The sequence below is a fragment of the Elephantulus edwardii genome, unplaced genomic scaffold, assembly GCF_000299155.1.
Source record: "Elephantulus edwardii isolate Elephantulus edwardi_28Jun2011 unplaced genomic scaffold, EleEdw1.0 scaffold00146, whole genome shotgun sequence".
In the NCBI taxonomy this organism is placed as follows: domain Eukaryota; kingdom Metazoa; phylum Chordata; class Mammalia; order Macroscelidea; family Macroscelididae; genus Elephantulus; species Elephantulus edwardii.
In genome coordinates, this window is record NW_006399896.1 from 4,069,304 (window position 1) to 4,082,029 (window position 12,726).

Below are 12,726 nucleotides of genomic sequence, written 5' to 3' on the forward strand. Positions count from 1 at the left end.
TTTTTTTCTGTTATCTGTAGTCTTGTGTTAGCAGTGGGTAAGCTTTAATTGTCTCCTTAGCTAATCAAATGTTAAAGAGTACCGGGGTCTTGTTTTCATTTGTAAGCGTCATTGTGCATCTGTTAAATCTCAATCGATCAGGGTTTCAGGAATGACTGCAGTGGGTTTTGGAAACAGACTTATCATTATTGATTTGGGGTTTCCCAGAGATAAATATAGTTCACAGTTAATTGTTGTGCTCTAATACAACTGACCATTTAAAATTAAACAACTCCTTATTGTTTTGTAACAATGTAAGTTGTTAAACCATGGCATTTCAATTAAAACAAGAATTTTAGTTATAACCCAATGCAAATTCAACAGTTGTATTTGGAGTTAAATTATTTTAACAAATAAATTTATTTAATGAACTTTAAAAAAAAAAGAAAGGAAGGAATGAATCATCTCTGTGGCAATGAAAGGAATGGAGATGATACTGTGCCACTAGGGAGGAGTGGGCTCACTTCCTTGTTTGGGTGTGTTTTAGGGCTTAAGTCTAGGCCAATGGAATGATGTCACAGGAAATTTAAAAGTTGACAGGAGGTTCGCTCTGATTGGGTAGGGTCTGGTCTTAGTTACTTTGCCCAACTTTGGTCCTCCAAAGGCTTTTAACATGAGTTTCTACTTTTTTATATTTCATTAATATTTACCCCAGCATTTTGTCCACCCACACCAATGCCTCATTTTTCTTGACTTGCTAGTTTTGCCAATAACGCAAGGACTGATTCCTCCTTAAAATACACCCAAAGTAAGTGAAAAAAGTTTAACTGTATTTACCTCCCAGGTACTGTAGCTTCATAATCCTTAGCTTGATTAATATGGATCAATATTGTAGCTTAATCTATCTGGGTAATGAGACAATATCAAGTCCCTTCTTTTGGATCTGGAAAGCTGAAGATTGACAAAGAAAATATGTGTCTGTTCATGGAAATGTATGAATTTGGGAAAACAGTAATCTGAATATGTAACTTTTTAAACTTACTATTTAAGAATTTTAGATCGTTCATTACTTGAAATGCATAAAATATAGATTTGATGAAAGCCTTTAACGTAGTATACTATAAACCTCCTTTAATTACCAGACATACGACTGCACTATCACATTCGAAAATGTTCTATTTAACTGTAGCTTCATAATCCTCAAATGAATTAATTTGTATGATAAGACAGTAAGTCTCTTATTTTGGGTCTGGAATGCTGAAGATTAACAAAGAAAGTATAGTGTCTCATCAAAACCTAACTTACATGTAGACATTTGCTCAATTATAAATGAAGGATAGAAGAAAGGACCTAGGAAAATATTATCCCAGGAAATAGTTCTATACTACTCCAGAACCACAGGACAAAGGAGAATAGGTCAGGATCTACTTCCAACACACACACACACACACACACACACACACACACGTCTTTTATCATTGTTGGATTTCTAAAGAAGATCTTTCTTGACCAGATTATATTTGAGAAATCAGAGGGTAAGAGAGCTGAAAATTTTTATTTCACATAATCCCGTAAAGACAGAGTCAGAATTAGAATTTCAGATTAAGATAGCAGCTCTGATGATATTGATAGTAATAGTCAAAGAAACAAACACAAAGATATTAGAATATTGTTTGAAGAATCAAAGATAGAATTAAAAAAAGAAAAAAAAAAGACAAGACTTATTTGTCCAACAGATACTGGCGGAATTTCAGGACTTTGGCCCTCAGTCACCCTTTGAACCTGAATCAAAACTCGTCTCCATGGCTTAACTTTCAGCCAAATAACAAACAAGTATGTGTGGTGGCAAATGACAGTAGAGAGACATTCATCCCTTAGTAAAACCAACCATATAACATAAAAAGTGTATCATTTACCCAAAGATAAAAGTCATTAAATCAGTAAAAGTTCAGATAGAAACCTTAGTGGAAATAAAAGTTGCAAAGAGGAAGTGGAGAAAGTATGATTATATTGTGAGTATTGCAATTAATTTTATGAAACAAAATGTATATGAAAGATTGAATGATAAAAAAATCAGGCTGCTTTGTAAACTTTATTAATAAAAAAGTAGAGAAAATAAAATTTTACTTTAAATAATAGGAAATTCCAGAGGTGAGAGGGGAGAGGATTTTTAAATTTTTTTTTTTTTGAGATGTAACTCATAATGAAGACTCTAGTCTTTGCTCTTCTGAAGCAAGTGTTTCTAGTTTTCACTTTCAACAAGCAAGCCTGTGTCATCTGGCATAACACAGATTATTGATGAGTCTTCCTCTAATCTTAATGCCACATTCTTCTTTGTACAGTCTAGCTTCTCAAGTTATTCACTCAGCACACAGATTGTTGTTGTTGTTGCTATGTGCTATTGAGTTGCTTGCAACTCATAGTGAGCCTGTGTACAACAGCTCTGAACCCTGCTCTATCCTGAGCCAAGTTCATTGTTTCTGACACACCTACCCTCACTACCCCAGACACTGAATCAATCTATCTCATGTAGGGCCTCCCTCTCTTGTGGTGCCCCTCCACTCTTCCAAGCATGATGTCGCTCTTCAAGGACTGGTCCCTCCTTGCAACATGCCTAAAGTATGTGAGATAGAGCTTTGAAATTTTTACCTCCAAGGAGCAGTCTGTTCTCACCTTTTCCAGGATAAACTTGTTTGTTCTCCCAGCAGTCCATGGTATATTCATTACTCTTCTCCTGCACCACAACTCAAAGGCATCCATTATTTTTCTATCATCCTTAGTCATTGTCCAGCTTTCTGATACATGGCAATCAATTGTGTATACTTTTAAATACCAAATCTTGGAAATGAAATATGTGTATTACACTTCTGGCACAACTTACTTGAGACAAGCCACGGAACTCATAGTCATTAATACTTGTGGCAAGGGGGATTATCTTGAGTAGCAGTTTAGTTAATGGAGATAAATATTATATATTGGAAAATATTACAACAGATGAAAATTTCACTCATATGGTATTGCAAGTGTCTCTCTCTAAGTTCTTCCACTATATTTAATAAAAATAAATTGTTGTTGTTATGTGCCGTCGAGTCGTTTGCGACTCATAGCGACCCTATGCACAACAGCCCTAAACCCTGCTCTATCCTGCGCCAGCCGCACTGCCTCTGACACACCCATCCCGATTACCCAAGTCACCGAATCAATCCATCTCATAGAGGGTCTTCCCCTCCTTCGCCGTCCTATGCATATACTTAATGCAACAAAGAAAACAAGGAACTTGAATCAGTGAACCCATAATTAAAAAGGAGTCCTGACCTTTACATCAAATAAAATTTAGCAACTGAACATAGGTATTAAGTTAAATGGTTTATGATATGTACATACTATTTTGTTTGTGGGAGATTGGCTAACTACTTTCTTGATCAATCGAAAGATGCAGGCAACTACAAAGAAATATTTACTGAGACAATAAAAAAAAAACCCACCCTAAACTCACTGTCTTCTACTCAGTTTCAACTCAGCAACTCTCCATGGGGTTTCTGATACTGTAAGTACACTATGCCCCAGTACTGCTTGGACACCAAAGGGCCAATAATTAAAACAAAGACAACAATGTAAGAAAGTAGGGACAATACATTACTGGAAAGGAAAATCATGAGAATACTCATACATAAGGAAGAATGTAACTAATCGGCACTTGTGTAGAATTTGTTGGATAAGGACATAAAAATGCTGTGAAAACCTTCATCTTTAAAAAAGAATACATACAGCAATCACATTGGCTAAAAGAGCTTATTTTGTACTTGGAGTGTCTTCAAACATTGATTTCAATTGAACCCAGAATTATTTACGGAGCATCTCCTATTTGTGACATTCTTTGCTACTTCCGACTCTGGCGATTGCACAGATTAGTAGAGGCCATATGCGAAATAACAAAACATAAGTTCAAGAAAACAAATAAAAGTATTGAAAAGGTCAAAAGATAAAGAGACTGTGTTTAGTTTGGGAAATCAGAAAAAGGGGCCATGAAAGAAACAGTCTTTAGAGATAAAATTTGAAGGATGATGGAGATGGTATAAGGAAGGCCATGCTTATGCTGAAGTGATGATTTTTCTTTTTATTATTATTTTTATTGATATTCTAACAAAAGTTTACAGGAAACTTGGATTTCCATTCATTCATTGTTCATTCATTTTTCTACCTAGCCTCACCCCCACAGTTAGCTCTTCTCTTTAAAATTATTTTCACTGTTGCACAATTTCCATCATATTCCTCACCTCCTTAGCGCCAATTTTCTTCTTAATAATGTCATTGCATCTGTCACAAGATAATAGACTTATGAAATTCTCAGAAAATACATAGAATGACTTTAAGTTATTGTAAGTTCAGCATAGGGTAAAGAAGTATAGTATTCAATTTAGGAGGAAAACTGAACTCAAAAGTAGCTTACTTCACACTTGAGTGTTCAGGGGATTCTGAGGAAGTAGGCAAAGGGGACTAGCCTGATAGGAAAGGATTCTTAAAGGAAGTGAGCCTTTATGGGGCAGTTATTTAGAAACTGCTAGAAGTTACATAAAAACAAGGAAAATCTAGTGGCACAAGGACCACTTAAGAGTCTGGGCAGAGGCTAGGAGGTAGGGTGGGAGTTCTGCACTTAACTTAGAGTCAAAAGATCAAGATTAAATTTTACATTCTAGATCTGTTAAGCAGTAAATTACTTGGGAGACAATTATCCAACCTTATGGATTCTGAGCAGCTAATGGATTTGAACCAAGTGCCTTTGGGTTGACAGAGCAGTTCTTTACTACTAGGCCACCAGAGCTCACTTTCCTATATCATAGGAGTAACCCTTAGTCAGCTATGAACACGACCAAGAAGAGTGATCCTAGGCATTGCTATTACTATCATTATTACTAGGAGTGTGTTATACCAATCCAGATGTGTCAGTGAAATTAATTCTACAATAGAAAGAAGGTTGGAAAACATTGACAAGAAGAACAGGGGAAAATACACTGAAGAAATAAATTCCCAATGATAACTGATTGCACTAGTAGAGCTTAACATGCAGAGCTAAGGATCTTTTTTTCTTTTCATTAGACAACAAATTAAAACAAATCTTAATGTATGAATTTACCTCCATCAGATTAAGGACCTTTACCTTGACTGTATTCACCATCCCTTCCATGTCCTATTTCTCATGACTCCCCTGAAATGAGATAGTATCTATTCTTTCCAGGCTCTCTACTCTGAAACGGAATGGTAGGACATGACAAAGCTGTGGTTCAGGAGACTAAAAGTTCTTTTTATTTTTAATTAACTCACACTTCCTAGGACAGAAATGACAACTAGGATGGTGAGCCACAATTCCTGATACAGGTGAAATATGTTCTAAATATTGATACTCTCACCATTCTCTTCATTACCAGCCACCAAATCTCACCAAGTGATAACTGCCTACAATTTTCAATGGTCAGATACGTATTTCTATTATAGTTGGCAGCAATTGAACTTGTGCATAAAAGCATATACACTCATACACGTGTGTGCACATGTGCACACTGCACTTTAAAGCTTAAAGCCAAATGATCAAATATATTTCTATTTGAAAAGGCATTTTCACTTTCTAGGACAAGAGTTTTTCCATCTCATCCAAAACATACCAAACACATTGCCATTGAGTTGGCTCCAACTAATAAACATTTTCCAGTAGCTTTCCAAATCTATACACTTTAACAGGAGGAGATTGTTCATTTTCCCTTGGAGTCACTGGTATATTTGAATTGGTAAAGATATGGTCTTCTGATTAACATAGCAACATGCTATGGCCTTCACCAGCAGAGTTCCACCAAAAACATTTAGACTGGTACTAATCAAGTAATTCAACCTAATCCTCTTCAGTATACCTTATAATAATGGGTAAGTTCCTAAACCACAGAAGAAAAGCAGCTGATCAAGTCATAGGATGATAAAGACACTTGGAAACGGCATCATTTTCTCTACAAATAAAATTGTACATAGATTTCAAGACTGTTTATTGGTGTAAAATATATTAAAAAGTTGTACATAAAAGCCTTTTTTCCATTTTCCTCCATTAGACTGAATAATGGAGAAAGGAATATATTTGACAAGATGTATGATCTAGGAGTAGTTAAGGTCCTAAGCAAAATTATGAAGTATGAAAATGATATTTCTAATATTCTTGAATGTATGTTTGTATATTTTGCTTACCTGGCTACCTAATATTCTCTCTGTCTATTTTCTCGGGTAATACCCTGAAGTCAAACATTCCCCATCCTATTATGGATCATCAACACTTATGTATCCTTATGTGTCCTTTCAAAGGCATAACCTCTGATCTGTCCATGAATGTTATACCGAGGAGAACTTTCTTGGTAATTCAAAGGCAAAATGTGTGTTCATATTCCTCAAATAAAATCCTTTAACAATATCACATTCAAGATGTTAGCAGGAAAAATATAGAAAAGTGTTCAATGAACCATAAATGATTCCTTGGTGAAAGAAATTAATATAATCATTAATATTCTGCCTACACATCAAATCAAAGGTATGCTCAAGCTACCATTTATTGTCTCATAAGAATCAACTCCAAATTTATCAGTATCTCCTCTGTAGTTTGTAATCAGACATAAGAAAAGCATTTCCACCATAGAAATCAGCAGAGGCTAATTTCCTAAGGAGTTGTTAGGGAGCCCTGGCGGCCTAGTAGTAAGAAGCTGTGCTTAGGCTAGCCCAATGCTAGTATCCCACCAGCTGCAAGGGTTTATGGGGAAAAGATGGGCAATCTTCTCCTGTAGGGTCCACTGCTTCTGAAAACCTGCTGGAAGGTCAGCTATGAGTTAGTTCTGACTACACAACAAAAACCACAATAATATATGAGGACTGTTGTTTCTTCTAGAAAGTGAGTCATACTACTACATGAGGTAGTATACAAGGTACTCCTTATTAAGGGGTAGAAGGTACTTTGGATTCTTTTTAATCTTATGTCTTGCTTTAGTTTCTTAGTGATCAAGAACAAACAAACAAGCAAACAAAACCCCCCAAAAAACCACCTCAATGCTGTCAAGTAGGAACCAATTTGTAATTCAGCCTTCATTATGTTTCCATGGCTTTAAGCCACACAGGAGGAGATTGCCTTATGAATTCAAACTGCTGGTGAATCCAAACTACAAAAGATGAGTGGCTTTTGGGTTAGCAGTACAATTCCTGATAGACTACATCATCTTTTAAGTACTACTATAAAATAAATAATACAAGTGGGCAGCTTTAATAGACAAAAACTTATTTTATCATCATTTATAAGTCTAGAAGTTCAAATTCAAGACACCTTGGTCTCTTTCCAACTCTTTTCCAGGGTTCCTTATTGATCTCCAATCATGTGGTTTGGCATCAATTATCCCTATCTACATATTTGTTTCTACTTGCATTTTATCTGCTTTCCAAAGACAATAGATAGAGAAAAGATTGAAGTTGTCAAGTATTTCATTTAACTAGGACCTACAACGACATCATACTTGGATAGGTGGAGGGACAGTGTAGGAAAGAAAGACCCAGACGAGATAGATTGATACAGAAACTGGGGTAATGGGGGTAGGTGTATCAGAATGGGAATTCCAGAACATTTAATTGTGCTAATGTGAAACCTATACTTGGACCAGGAGGCAGTCGTCAAAACAGAGTAAGGAAACACTGCTTGGTTCAAAGTTGGGAACCTATCTCCACACCTTTTCAATCTATATGCAGAACAGATTATCCAAGAGGCCGGACTCAAGGAGGAGAAATGTGGCATCAGTATTGGAGGAAGATTCATGAACAATCTATGTTATGCAGATGACACAACCCTGCTTGCTGAAACGGAGGAGAATCTGTAGTGCTTGCTGCAGAAGGTCAGGGACTGCAGCCTTCAATACTGATTGAGGCTCAATGTCAGGGAAACAAAGATTCTCACCATTGGGTCAACTGGCAGCTTCATGATAGATGGTGAAGAGATTGAGGTTGTTAATAACAGCTTTAGTTTGCTTGGCTCCACAATCAACACTCTTGGTACCAGCAGCCAGGAAATTAAAAGATTTATTGAGACAGGAAAGTCTGCTGTTAGAGACCTCTCCAAAGTACAATCAACAAAGTATGATCAAAGATGTCAGACTGGAGACTAAGGTGTGCCTGATACAGGCCATGGTCTTTGCAGTCACTTGCTATGTGTCAGAGAGCTGGATAATGACTAGGGATGATAGAAGAAAAATTGATGCCTTTGAGCTGTGATGTTGGAGAGGAGTATTGAATATACCATGGACTGCTAGGAGAACAAGCAGGTTTGACCTAGAGAGGGTTAAATCCTTGGAGGCAAGGATTCTGAAGTTTCGTCTGATCTACTTTGGACGGGTTGGAAGGCAGGATCAGTCCTTGGAGAGGGTATCATTCTTGGGAGAATGGAGGGACAACGCAGGAGAGGAAGATCCTCGGTGAGATGGATTGATTCAGTGACTGGGGTAATGGAGATAGATGTGTCAGAGAAGGCGAGATTGGCACAAGATAGAGCTGGGTATAGGGCTGTTGTACATAGGGTAGCTATAAAAGTGACAGGTGACTTTATAGCACATAACAACAAACAACATACTTGACCAAGCATGGTGTCATTCTCCTGGGACTACCTCCTATTGATTGATACATGCTCAAAATATGTGGGATAAAGTCTCACTATCCTTTTTTCTAAAGAGTGCTCTGGCTGTTTATTTGAGATAAATTGTCTGCTTTCTCAGCAAGTCAATAATATATTCAGTACTGTTCACCAGCACAAAATTCAAAGTCAACTTTTTGGTCTTCCTTATTCATGATATTCAACTCCAATTGCATTATAAGACTATTAAAAATACTACTATGACTTGGGTAAAGTGAACTTTTGCCCTTTAGCATGGCCCTGGAGGACATTATGCTGAGTGAAATATCTCAGTCACAAAAGGACAAATACTCCATAGTGTTACTGTTGTAAAATAAGACCGACATAGGGGTTTGGGGAGAGACTGAGAAAGATAGGATAAATTATGTATACTGCATTGAAACATATGAGAGAAAGAACTGTGTAAAAGGTATATATGATTAGGTATTATTGTCATGACAGGAGTCTAGAACTAAGGCTGCATAGTGGAGTGGACTTGGGGGAAGGGATTGTATAACAATGAAAGAATTTTTCTTTTACTTTTCAAAGAGAAGAACGAACGGGAGGGGAGAGGTGGGTATGGAGAAAAGTGCAATAATGAATGAATAGAACCAAAATCTCTGTAAATTTTCATTAAAAATTAATAATAATAATAATAAAAGTTTTTTTAAAAAGTATTTTGTAGCTATTTTGTTTTGTCCAGTGTAAGGCATCTTTTGATTTCAGGGCTTGGGTAGTGGTGTTTGTTTGGTGTTTTTAAAATTGTACTTTGAGTAAATATTTACAGAGCAATAGGCTTTTCAATAAGTAATTCATACAGACTTTGTATTATGGCATTACAATCTTTACATACAACAAATAAGTCTCTCAGGCAGTCAACTGCTTCCTCACTTCTCCCTTGTGATTTACATTTCCCTTCATCCTTCTGTCCTATTCCTGACCACCTGCTAAGTTTTCTCCCTGGGCAAAAATAATCCTAAAGATCTTGTATGCTTTATTGTTGTAAGGAATAAATGTCTGTCTGATCCTATCGCTCACCTTACAAATATGTCTACGGCTTGACTAAAATACAAGCTATAGAATTTAGTTCCAGGTCAAAGGTTTATTGAAAGCCATAGTCTACAGAAGTTTTTATTAGATTAGCAATGCCTGTCATTTTATGATTTTGAATTTTGTTCTCCCTATTTCCCTGTTCTATCTAAGACCTTCTAACATGATCTCTTTTAAAGTGATCAGCAGTGATAGCCAGGTACCATCCAGCCCTACTAGTCTCAGGGTTGTTGGTATTGTTAGTTGCCGTTAAGTTGCATATGATCCACAGCAACCCTATGAACAACAGATCTAAGCCCTGATCCATCCTCATACCTCGTGATGCATTACAGCATATTGCAGTAGTCACCGTGTCAATTCATCCGCTTGAAGGTCTTCGTCTCTTTCACAAATCTTCTACCTTTCTGAGCCATGTCCCTCTCCAAGGCATAGCCCCTCTAAGTATGTGAGATGAAGCCTCATCATCTTTGCTTCCACAGAGCACTCTGGCTGCACCCTCTCCAAGACATATTTGTTTGTTGTGTAGTACAAAATCAGGAAAGGTATATACCAGGGATGCATCATATCTCTTTATCTTTTCAATCTATATGTGGAACAGATCATTTATGATGCTGGACTTTATAAAGAGAAATGTGGCATCAGGATTGGAGGAAGACTCAACAACCTATCTTATGCAGATGACAGAACCTTGATTGCCAAAGCTGAGAACCTAATGTGTTTGCTGCAGAAGATCAAGGACTATAGTCCTCAATATGGATTGAAGGTCAACATCAAGAAGACAAAGATTCTTACCACTGGGCCAATTGGCAACACCATGATAGATGGAGAAGAGGTTGAGATTGTTCATTTCAGCTTGCTTGCTCAGTGCCACTATCAACATTCTTGGCATCAGCTTTGAGGAAAACAAAAGAAGAATTTCACTGGGAAAGTCTGCTGTCCAGGACATCTCCAGTGTGCTTAAGAGCAACAATGTCAGTCTAAGGACTAAGGTTCATCTAATCCAGGCCATGGTCTTTGCAATTACCTTTTGTACATCAGAAAGCAGGACAATGACAAAAGAGGACAGAAGAACTACTGCGTTTGAGTTGTAGTGCTAAGGAAGAGTTTTGAACATGCTATGGACTGCCAAGAGAAGTAGAAAGTCTGTCCTAAAGAAGGTGACACCAAGTTGTTCTTTGGAAACAAGGATTTTGAGACTCTGTCTCACATAGTTTGGACATGTTGGCAGGAGGAACCAGTCCTTGTAGAAGGACATCATACTTGGAAGGGCAGAGGGAAAGCACAGAAGAGGAAGACCTTGGATGAGATAGATTGACACAGTAACTGTGGTAATGAGGGTGGGTGTGTCAGGGGTGTGTCAGGGACAGTGAGATTGGCCCAGGATAGAGCAGAGTTCAGAGCTGTTGTGCAGAATCACTATGAATCATGGTCTCAATGGCACATAACTACAATACCAATAAAGAAAAGATAAAAACGGATGTTAAAAAAGACTATGAAAATTTCACTAGAAATCAAACTATCAAGAATTCAAAGCAAAGGAAAGAATTGTTTAAGGAAAAGAGATGAACAGAATATTTCAAATGGGGAACATGAGAAGATAAAGCACAGTTTTATAAAGAAATATGTATGCATAGAGCTGGAGTTGGAAAACAAAACAGAAGAACTTGTTCAGCATTTATCAATCTGAAAAAATGAAGACTAAGATGTGCTTTCTTCAAGTTCTGATCTTTTCAAACACTTGTTATACATCTAAGATTTGGACAATGATTAAGGATGGCAGCAGAATAATCAATGTCCTTGTGGTGCTGGAGAAGACTACTGATTATTCCATAATCTGCCAAAAGTACAAAAAAGTGTGTCTTGGAAAAGATGCAACCAGAGTGTTGTTTGGAGGCAAGGCTAGTTGAACTTCCTCTAACATAATTTGACAGATTGTTAGAAAGATCCAGTTCTTGGTAAGACGTCAAGCTTGGAAAGATGGAAGGTCAACAAAGGAGGAGAAGACCTCAGGTAGGTTGACACAGTGATTGTAATGACTGTAAAGGAGGGCTCAACTGTGTCAGAGATGATGAGGATGGCACAGGACAGGGCAGCATTCAGATCAATATGAGTCATAATTGACTCAACAGCACTTAACAGCAACAATAACAAACTAGCTCTTATTGGGTATTTGATGTTATGGGTTTTTAGGTTTTACATTTAGGTCTTTGAAAAACAACTATGAGATATCATCTCACCCCAGTAAGAATAGCAAAATTTAACAGAACAGCCAGCAACAAATACTGGCAGGGTTATGGAGAAACTGTGACCCTTATTCACTGTTGGTGAAAGTGAAAAATTGTGCAAAGACTGTGGAAGGCAGTGTGGTGCTTTCTCAAAAAGTTGCAAATAGAAATACCATTTGACCCAGCAATTCCACTACTGAGAATATACCCCAAAGAGACCATAATTCACATCCAAGCATATATATGCACCCCCATGTTGTGGCTTTGTTCACAATAGCAAGGAGTTGGAAACAACCTAAGTGCCCATCAACAAACGAATGAATAGAGAAGCTGTGGTATATTCACACAATGGAATACTATGCTGCATTGAAAAACAAGGAACTCATGAAATAAAACACAAAATGGGTGACCCCGGAAGACATTATGCCGAGTGAGATATCTCAGTTACAAAAGGACAAATACTGCATGGTGCCACTGTTGTAAAACAGGACTGACATTGGGGTGGCGAGGGAAACTGAGAAAGATGGGATAAATAATGTATACTGCAGTGAAACAAATGAGGGAGAAAACTGTTTAAAAGAGATATGTGATTAGGTATTATTGTCATGGCAGGAGTCCAGAACAAAGGCTGCATAGTGGAGTGGAGCTGGGGGAAGGGACTGTAAAACAACGGGGAACTTTTACTTTTCAAAGAGAAGAGTGTACAGGGTGGGGAGGGGTGGGCATGGAAAAAAGTGCAACAATGAATGAATGGAAATCCAAATTCTCTGTAAATTTTCATTAAAATTAATTTTTAAA